This window comes from Lontra canadensis, unplaced genomic scaffold, assembly GCF_010015895.1.
Source record: "Lontra canadensis isolate GAN:19392208 unplaced genomic scaffold, GSC_riverotter_1.0 scaffold6, whole genome shotgun sequence".
Lineage (NCBI taxonomy): Eukaryota > Metazoa > Chordata > Mammalia > Carnivora > Mustelidae > Lontra > Lontra canadensis.
In genome coordinates, this window is record NW_022631000.1 from 36,876,988 (window position 1) to 36,888,229 (window position 11,242).

The following is an 11,242-nucleotide window of genomic DNA, read 5'->3' on the forward strand; positions in this document are numbered from 1 at the left end:
GTCACCCTACTGTCATTTCCAGGTCGCTGCCCTGAGAGCTGTTGCCTGTGGTGGGTGCAGCTGTTTCGCCCCTCCTGGGGGATGGTAAATGGCCCTTGAGTTCCAGTCCTTTGTAGGATTCTCAGGCAGAGAGCTGTCATCCATCTGGCTGGCTCCAGGTTTATGGAAAACTTTGCTGAGAGCCCCTTCCTGGGCTGGCTGGCTGACTGTAACCAGTTTTCCTGCTCTACTGCTTGAGCACTCTACTGGTTCATGCACCCTGGTCCTTTCTGTGTCTCCTGGGACCCTGAGACTGCAATGACCCACTTAGGATTCTGCCCTTTTCATCCCCTGAGCTCCTTTCAGAAAGGGATGTCTCTCACTGGATCAGATTTTTAAGGGTTCCAATTTTGTGCTCCAGGGTTATATCACTTTCCAGTAGCCAGCTTATGGAGGTTCCCTCCCCTCTCCATTTATCTTCTGGTATCTCCCCACAGATTCACAACTGTGCATGTCCTACCTTGGAAAAAGCAGTAGCTTTTCTACTTGTAGAGTTCCAGATATAGTTTCTTACATATCAGGCTGAATTTGTGGGTATTCAGAATGGTTTGATAGCTATCCAGCCAAATTCAAGGGACCAAATGAAATGAGGTCTTCTTCAGCAACCCTGATTTAAAATTTTAGCAAATAAAGAAAATTTAAAAATTAAAAGAGTGGGGGAGGATTTTCATTGTGTTAAGAAATGTGACTTTTGAAGCTATTTTATTTTTATTTATTTTAAATAACTATTTTATTTGTTTTATTTATTTTAAAAACTATTTTATTTATTATTTATTAAAGATTTTTTATTTAAAAAAACTATTTTATTTATTTATTAAAGATTTTATTTTTATTTATCTGACAGAGATCACAAGTAGGCAGAGAGGCAGACAGAGAGAGAGGGGGGCAGGAAGCAGGCTCCCTGCTGAGCAGAGAGCCTGATGTGGGGTTTCATCCCAGAACCCTGAGATCATGACCTGAGCCAAAGGCAGAGGCTTAACCCATTGAGCCACTCAAGCACCCCTTTAAAAAACTATTTTAAAAGAGCTTTTAGCTCACTGTTAAGCCACATTTGTGTAGTCTCTGAATTTTTAAAAATACAGATGAAAGTGTTATTCTAGCTGAGCCAAGATTCTGCCAAATTTTATGTAGATATGTATATATACACCTAGATAAGTATATCTTTTAAATATATTATTTATAATTTATTCCTATCCTGCTTAATTTTAGAAGGGATTTGATGAAGCTGTATCTACTTCCTATTGAAGGAAATACAGTTGTTTTGCTTCTTCATATTCTTATTTTCTTTACTGTTTTTAAGCAAATAATGGGCTTACTGAGCTATAGTTGTGACTGTGCTCTCAAGAAATGTGTTTCTCCAGTTTACCATGCTGCTTGTTACTCTTCTTATAGGTTTGTTCCAGTCTCATTATTGAACAAAGGCATCTTGCTTTTACTTAATTTGCCTTTTCTTGACTAGTGGTCATGTCTTTTCTGTGACCATTAATTTTGGCCAACTTTTCCCACTTGCCTAGTCAAACATAACCTTTGCCTTCTTTTTGATTGATTGCATTTTCTTCTTATTACTATATAGTAGCCTTATGTATTTTATGAGCAATAATCTTATATTGTCCATTTTGGTTACAGTGTTTTTCATTGCATATTGTTTGGGTCTTTTAATGGTATGTTTTGCTAAAACAATTTATAATTTTTATGTCAGAAAATATTTTCCTTTATGGTTTTTAGATTTCTTGTCAAGCTGAGAAAGTTCTTTTCAACTCCCAGTTTATAAAAATATTTTCTTACCTATTTTCTACAGAATAATCTATTAATTTTATATATTAAAATTTAATTCATTTGGAATTTATATTTTTAATTGGTGTGAGGTAAAATTCCACCTTCTTTACCAGATGCATAACCTGTTGTACCATCATTATTTATAAAATCAGTCACCTTTTTCCATTTAAATTTAAATAATATCTATATTATTCCTCAAAGACTAATGCATACTAGAAGAGATAATTAAAACACAGGCTCTGAAATAAGTGTTTTGTCCACCCAGTTGACTAATAAAATTTAATGATAAATGAGATGAATGTTTGTGCATATAGACACAGTCTCCCAATATGACACTAGCACCCTCTTTTACTAATTGCTCTTAAAATTCATATAATGCACAATTGTTCACTCTTGTTCACTAGTTTTTAATCCTGACATTTCCAATTATAGCTGGTTCAAGAAAGATATTTTTTACTACTGGACATTGTTGGACATAGTAGTTCCATGACGACATCAGTCATAAATTTTTGTTGAAATGTATGGATTCTAGCAACAAAGTCCATCATCTAAGCACCTTAAGGAGGGCAATTACTGTGTTTTTATTAATTATGTATTTCCTTAGTTTAGCCTTATCCAGATTCATCAGATATATTGTACATAATCAACTTGTTTTTGATTTAATGCTATTTTATTTTGTGATATATACACTTTATGATATATACTTATGATATATATATGTAGTGCTTCAGGCAAATGAAGTTGTATTGGCAATATTTTTAGACATAAATATAACCAAAAGTCATGAGATTTTATACACTGATAGAGGTTTTTAAATGATAGAACTCTTATTTACTGTAGTAGTCTTAATCTTCTCATTTAGGAGGGTAAATTGACTTGAGATGGTTATTTACACCACTGTAGCAATTGATTTAATGGACTGGTGTCCCACAGGTTAATGTATCACCCATGTGACTGGGTTAGAACCAGTCCTTAAAGAAATAATTCCAGAAATTAAGAAGGTATGTATAGGATCTTTTAACTATAATTTAAACATCTTAATTTTCTCTATTTTAATTTTGAAGATAGTTAATATAAATGAAAGTATAATTATTTTTTGGTTTTATCCCCAGTAACTAAGGAATAAATGAAATGAAAAGAAATGGCTAGGACTTTTTTTCAAAGTTTTTTTTTTTAATTTTATAACATATACAGTATTATTTTTTTAGATTTATATTAGTATACTAGTGTTCAGCATAATGATTTAACAATTCTGTATATTACTCAGTGCTCACTACACATGTTGTAGTCACTGTCACTGAGTAATATAAATACAGTATTATTGACCATATTCTTTATTTTGTACTTTTCATCTTTGTGACTTATTTATTTTATAACTGAAGGTTTGTTCCTCTGAATCCCCTTTATCTATTTTATGCATCATCCTACCACCTCCCCTCTGGCAACCACCAGTTTGTTTTCTCTCTCTCTCTCTTTTTTTTAAGATTTTATTTATTTATTTATTTATTTGTTTGTTGGAGATAGAGAATGGCAGGCAGAGGGAGAAGCAGACACCCCACTGAGCAGGGAGTCTGATGTGGGACTCAATCCCAGGACCCTGGGATCATGACCTGAACTGAAGGCAGACACTTAATCAACTGAGCCACATGAGTGTCCTTGTTCTCTGTTTTTAAGTCTGTTTCTTTTTTTGTTGTTGTTTTTTAGATTCCATATGTAAGTGAAATCATATAGCATTTGTCTTTTTCTGTCTTACTTCATGTAGCATAATACTCTCTAGGTTCATTCATCTTGTTGCAGATAGCAAAAACTCATTCTTTTTATGGCTGAGTAATATTCCATTAGGTGTGTATGTATACAAAACATCTTTATTGAGAATCATCTATTGATGGATATTAATAATGCTGTGTAATAAACATAGAGGTACATGTATCTTTTCAAATTAGGGTTTTCTTTGGATAAGTACCCAGTAGTGGAATTACTGGATCATATGGGTAGTTCTATTTTGAATTTTTTGAGGAACTTTCATACTCTTTTCCACAGCGGCTACACCAATTTGTAATCCTACCAGTAGCTCATTAATGTTCCTTTTTTTTTTTTTTTCCCACATCCTTGCAGTGAATGTAAATGGTAGAGCTGGATTCTAGGTTTTCTCCTGGCATGATGTTCAGTGGTTTTTCTGAATAAAGGTCTTTTCTTACCTCTGCATCTGTATCATGAGCCCTTGTAGTAGTCATCACTGCTACTTTTAGACAGCCTAGCTCTCATCCTGCAGGGCATATACTAGGATCATCCTTTCTGGCTCTGTGAAATTAGGTGTTCCCATGTCACTTGCTTTGGCCAATGAAATATGAATAGAAGTGACATGTTTACGTCTGGGCTAAGCAAGTGAGAACTGTGTGTGGCTGCCATGTCCCTGTCCTCCATTTGATCAGAGACATTTCTGAGGCTGGAGACACTGTCAGCCTGGTTTCAGAGTGAAGATGACATAGAGAAGAGCCCGCTTCTGGCCTGAAGCGGACATGGAGTGTAAGTGGAAATGAAACCTTTGTTGTTAGAGGACTTTTAAGATTTGGAGGTTGTTACTACAGCATATCCTAGGTTATTTTTCTAGAAACAAGTCTCTTGCAAATGTTGGGAAGCACTGTGAGGCAATAGGTACCTATTTAGGTTTCTTTCAATCTCATTATAACACACCATTTCCCACCCTGATCCCCATAGGGATGAGTACCTAACAGCCACGTTTATACTATTTGCTTGACCTTACCTATTTTTGCTATAGTTGTTGGGATACCTCAACCAAAGCTGGGCCAATCATATTATCTTTCCTAAGAATTTAAAGCAGACACTGAGAGAACTGCGGTCCTGGGTTTGGGTACATGGGTAACAAGTGACATTGTCCAGGGGGCTGCTGGAACCTTGTATTGCAGAGTAGAGAATAGCAGTTTCAGAGAAAGCTGAATGAAGTATATGTGTAGAGCAGCAGGCCAAGAGGCTCCTAGAGAGAGGAAGAAGAGGGAGAGAGGGAAAAGGAGAGAGGGAGAAGGAGAGAGAGAGAGAGAGAGAGATTGAGAATAGGAGGGAGAGCAAGAGAGAGGGAGAAAGAGAGAGAGAGAACTGAAGGAAAGGCTGCTGCTTTGGTTCCTGATTGCTCTTGAGTTTCTGATTTTTATCCTTCCCTAGGATTCTGTGAGGCACATGCCTATTGTAGTAAATCTTCCTCCCCTTCCTTCCCCTTCTGTCCCCTTAGATGGTTTGAAATGGGTTTCTGTTAGTCAAAACCAAAAAACTTTGGTTAAGGCAGTATCCATTGCAAGTGCTGCAACCTAGGCCTTTGCCAATATCCCTAGGAGGGTTCAGGGCAGCATTTCCATTTCTATTCAAAAGTCCGCTTTTGTCTGTGAGTGAGGGTGTGCCAGTGTGCCACAGGGCTGCTTGGCAGAATGCAGTGATAAGTCTGTTAATTGTGAAAACAAAACTAAAAGAATCTCTTAATTGAATTGTGGGGACAATAAGGTGTGGCTAGAGGCGCCTGAGTGTCTCAGTCATTAAGTGTCTGCCTAAGGCTTAGGTCATGATCTCAGGGTACTGGGATCAGTCCAGCATCAGGCTTCCTGCTCAGAGGGAAGCCTGTTTCTCCCTCTCACCCTGCTTGTTGTTCCCTTTCTCACTGTTCTCTCTCTGTCAAATAAATAAATAAAATCTTAAAAACAAAACAAAATGGTGTGGCTGATGCAAATAGAAGAAACTGTTGTGTTTTGCTACCTGTTCTCAATAGTATCTGAGAAAATCTGACTTTAAGACATAAGCTATGGAACATTATTATGGCACTAATCTCAGAAGACTCTTGTTGCATATAGGGGTTTCTCATTAGAGGGTAAGGAGTGCATGACATCCAACACAGACACACATAATGGTGGGCTCCTTTCTGATACTGGGGATAATTTTGGGGATTAAGTAGAAAGAACATTGCTACCTCTAAGGTTAATTTCTACTAAGAAAGGCCAGATAAAGAAACAAGAGCATGCAACGTCCAAATTGTGAAATAAATAATATCAATGATGACCTACGCAAATCCCAGTTGCCTCCCTTATACATCCAAGTGTACTTACAGTAAGATCACTGATTGCCAAATAGTGTCTTGGGGCTAATATTAATAACTGTTGCTCTAAATTTTGAATTAAAGGTGTACGATCCAGGAAGGGGGTGGGGTGTTGACTATGAATGAAACAGGGGCAGAACAAGAATTGTAATTAGGTTTGATATTAGTAGTTTTGTTTAAAAAAAAAATGCGTTGAGGGGCACCTGGGCTCAGTGGGTTAAGTCTCTGCCTTTGGCTCAGGTTATGATCTCAGAATCCTAGAATCGAGCCCCGCATTGGGTTCTCTGCTCAGCAGGGAGCCTGCTTCCCCCTCTCTCTCTGCCTGGCTCTCTCTCTACTTGTGATCTCTCTCTTTGTCAAATAAATAAATAAAATCTTAAAAAAAAAATTACATTGAAGTTGGGAGGACTCCAGCTAGATCTTATACTCTTTTTATGACTGTTTTCAACTAAAATAAAATTTTATAAATAATTAATTAAATTTTTTGTTCATTCAACAAGGTTTTGTTAGGCCTATACTTTATGATAGATGATATGTAGATCCTGGGATTATAACAGTTTTGTATTCTTAGATCTTTTTTGTCTAATTTAAATACAAAAGCTATAAAGTTATAGTTTGCTAATAAAGAATTTACTTAAATCTATCTAGACCCTACTCTGTTCCAAAAGGGATTTAAAGGAGTTTCAAAAATTATTATAATTAGCTTCAGATGTGGACTGTATTTGAATTATTTAAGCTCCATTTATCAGAAGCAATGCAGACTGCTGTTCTAAACTTCCAGGCACATATGCTTGTCATTTAGTGTTGATTAACAAAATAGATACAAGATCTTTAAAATTCACAGAAGTCTTTGTTAAGATGATATGTCTCCCCATACAGATGATATCATATGACTATAGCATAAAGAGTCTATATAATTTTGAGATATATTTTAAAATTTATTTTTGAGTAGGTAGTGTAGGTGCATGCTATATAATTCTAGATAAAAAATAGCATATAGTAAAAAGTGAGTTTCCTTCCTTCTCTCTCCCAGTGGCCTACCTCTGCTTACTGAATGGCAATCACTTTTTTTTTTTGTCTATTCATCCTGACATAATTTTTGCAATTTATAAACACAGGTGTATGGTTGTATTTATTAGTCCCTACATCAATGATAGCATACTTAATACTGTTTGCACCTTACTCTTTTGTTTGTTTGTTTAGTATATTTTTGGAGATCATTCCTTGTCATGTCATGCTATCCTATTTTATTTTTTTTTACATGGCTTCATTGCATTTCATTTTAAGGATAAACTAAAATTTGTTTACTAGTTACCTATTATTGGTGGATGTTTAGGTTGTTTTACATTTTTTGCTTCTATAAAAAATGTTTCAATAAAGATTTCTGTATAAATATCTTGCATATAACTACCTAGAAGTAGAGCTACAGAGTCAAAGGGTATGTACACTTTACATTTTGCTAGATATTGCTGTATCGTCCTCCATATATGTTGTTTCAATTTTTAATCTTAACTAGGAGTGTATGAAATTCCCTTTTTCCCACACTGTCTTTATAATACTTTGTGTTTTCAAATATTTTGATCTTTGACTATCTTCTTTTTTGTTTTGTTTTTAGGAATTTATTTATTTATTTTTAAATTTTTATTTTTTTTTAAGATTTTTTATTATTTATTTGACAGAGATCACAAGTAGGTAGAGAGGCAGGCGGTGGGGGTGGGGGAGAGAAGTGGCTGGGTGGGGTAGGGTGGGGGGGGCTCAATCCTAAAACCCTGAGATCATACCTAAGCTAAAGGCAAAGACTTAATCCACTGAGCCACTCAGGCACCCCTATTTAATTTTTTAAATTATGTTATGTTAGTCACCATACAGTACATCATTAGTTTTTGATGTAGTGTTCCATGATTTATTGTTTGTGTATAATACCCAGTGCTGGTGCTCCAAAAATTTTGGTCTTTGCCTAATAATCTCATTGTAGTTTTAGCTTGTATTTCTCTTGTTACAAATGAGCTTGAATATCTTTTCATATGTTTAAGATCAACTCATATTTCTTTTTTAGTGAGGTATCTGTTACTTCGTTTCCTCTTACGTTGCTGATTTTTTTTTATTGTTTGTAAGAGCTCTTTATTAAGAAATCAATTCTTTGCCATGTGAGTTGCAAATACCTTAATTTGTCACTTTTTAAATTTATTTTTTAACAATTCATAAATTTTAAATATTGGTTAATTTACTGCTCTTTATATTTTTTCTGGACTTTTTTATCGTGCTTAGAAACACCACTCCCATTCTGAGATAAATAAAAGTTATCCTGGGTTTTTTAAGCTATTATGGTTTGATTTTTCAGATTTATATCTTTGATTCATTTATAATCAATTTTATTAGAGTGTGGAAAATTTAATCAGAAAATTAAGTTTATTAGAAAGTGTATACTATAGGAAGTATAATGACACTAGATTCTTATTTTTTCCATTGTCTGGCTAGCCAGTGGTGTCACCATGCAGTACTTTGTAAGATGGCTTTTGAATGGTATAAGAAGTTTTTGTGGCAGTGAGACTGAGTGGAAAGACACTCTAGAGGATCCATGTGATAAATTCTGACACTCCCCCCCACCCCAAAGTGTTTTTTCTTTTTCTTCCTGCTCCTACTTGGGCTGCTCTTGATTTTTGTTGCTCTAATCTGATTCCTGAATGTTTCTACAAGGGTCTCCTACCCTGAGAATGAATTGAATTAGCTTTCCTACTTCCTTTTGGAAAAAAGGGATAAGCAGGTACGAATATACATATGTATATGTGGTGAGGCCTTGAGAAAGCTGAAGCTAAACCTCAGATACATACAAGGTTAAATTGTGCCTACTATTTGAGATTCAAGCTTCTTGGACCTTTGAATAGAGGCTGATTTCCTTCACAGAGACGTTCTTTGAGATTGAAGACTCTATGTATTTTTCAAATAATTTTGCTATTGACCTAAACAATAGGACATTACTTAGAAGTTGGTATAACATATACTTAATGAATATATTTGTATTGTGTTTATCAGTACAAGTAACTTGTTTTGTGGATTTTTTTTATTTTTTGGATACTTTTTAGGTAATAAAGACTGCAGTTGATGCTAAGTTTGACCTTATTTGTCTATGGCAGGAACTTTTCTAGGAAGTCAAAGAAGATTTAAAAAATTATTTGGAAATAAGCATGGCAGAAAGCATATCTAGAAAGCTGAAACTGGCACCAGGCTTAGTTCACCACACCCCATTTTTTTTTTCTTGGCATGACATCTCACACTCCTTTATGACTCCATGTAGAGTCTCTTATCCCCCTGAATCTGGAATCTTCAACCCTTTTCTTCATAGCTTCTACACCTCAATTTATAGACATACTCAAACCCTTCCTGTTTACAAAACAAAGATGTAGAATGACTTCTCTCAGCTTTTTCAATTCCCCTTTGAACTAGTGCATAATCTAGCCCCCTTGTTATTCAGATTTCTTGGAAGAAATTGGTATCTTTCTTCCTTCCTTCCTTCCTTCCTTTCTTTCTTTCTTTCTTTCTTTCTTTCTTTATTTATTTTTAAGATTTTATTTACTTATTTGACAGAGAGAGTTGACAAGAAAGGGAACAAAGCAGGGGGGAGTGGGAGAGGGAGAAGCAGGCTTCCTGCTGAGCAGGGAGTCTGACGTGGGGCTGATCCAGGGATCAGGGATCCTGGGATCATGACCTGTGCCAAAGGCAGACGTTTAAGGGCTGAGTTACCCAGGCGTCCCTACTCTCATTACTTTCAGTTATTCTTTCCTCAATGCATTAAACCAGGTTTACCTCTTTTATACCATTAATAGGACTCTTGTTTGGGTCAATGATGATATCCTCTAGTTGCCAGATCTGATGGATAGTTTCCAGTCTCGAGCCTTATGAAACATTCTCTGCTGGATTTGTATGTTTAACATTGCTCATTACCTTTTTCCTTCCGATTATGACATCTTCCCGTCTTTCTCAGATTAGTCTTTCTCTTTCAAAGTTGGACTCCTTTTCCTTTTCACACTTCTTAAATATTAAGGGGTCCCGAGATTCTGGTCTCAGCCATGGTTCTTACTGCTTTATATGCTCTTTGTGGGTGATATGCATGCTTTGGGTACGAGCTGTTGTACAATTGTGGGGGAAAAAAAATACTTTTCCATCTTTATATATCAGCAGACCTCTACCCTGAGCCCTAGATTGAAAAATGCAGCCGCTACTGGTGGTCTCATAGGTCCTCAAACACAGATGATGGCTGGACTCATTATTTACATTCTACACTAGCTTCTCCTCTTCCCTTCACCATCTGATTCAATAACATCATCCTTCACTCATTTGCTGAGAACCCCAAACCGGGGCCTTATTGCCTCTTCTCTTTCCTTCACGCTTATATCCAATAAAGCAGCAGCCTTTGGCAATTTTGCCTCCCATGTTTTAATCTCTTTGCTCCTCTGCCATAGTTCAATTTCTTCAACCACTTTCTTCTGGACTATTTTTAATTGGGCACTTTGATTCTGGTCAGACCCATTTTTCATACAGTTCCCTTAGGGGTTTTTATTTTTTTTATTTATTATTTTTTAAAAGATTACTTATTTATTTATTTAACAGAGAGATCACAAGTAGGCAGAGAGGCAGGCAGAGAGAGGGGAAGCAGGCTCCCTGCCGAGCAGAGAGCCCGATGCAGGGCTCAATCCCAGGACCCTGAGATCAGGACCTGAGCAGAAGGCAGAGGCTTAACCCTCTGAGCCACCCAGGTGCCCCTCCCATAGGGGTTTTTAAAAATGCATATCTTACTAGGCTACTCCTCTTCTGTGGCTTCATACTGCTTTTGATTAAAGCCAGTCTTTGGGCTGTTATCACAAGACCTTCTGATCCACCCTGCCCACCTCTCTACCTAACTCTTGTTACTCTTTGCCTGGTTCTCTTTCACATTCTGTATTGCAGAATAGCTGGAGTCTCTTCTGGTCTCTGTTTCTTTGTTCAGGCCGTATGCTCAGTATGCTCCACTTTATCCTTGAATGAAGTGATGTTTGTTCTCCTCTAGGACAGTTCAGGTGTCACCCCCCCGGGGAAGTCTCCCCTTGATGGCTTCTCATTTTTTAAGGTAGTCTTCACAGGAGATTCAAAACACTCAGAGCCTATTTCTATCATTGCATTTATCCTACTTTTTTCCCCTTTTAATTAATTAGTATTTAAGAATAGGGTAAAGATAAACACTTTCATTTTGTATTTCCTATGCTGAACTCAGAGCTTACCACATGTTTTAACATTTTGTTGAATTAATCTTGAATGAAAAGATGAATGAATGAATGAGTGTTGAAATTCAGC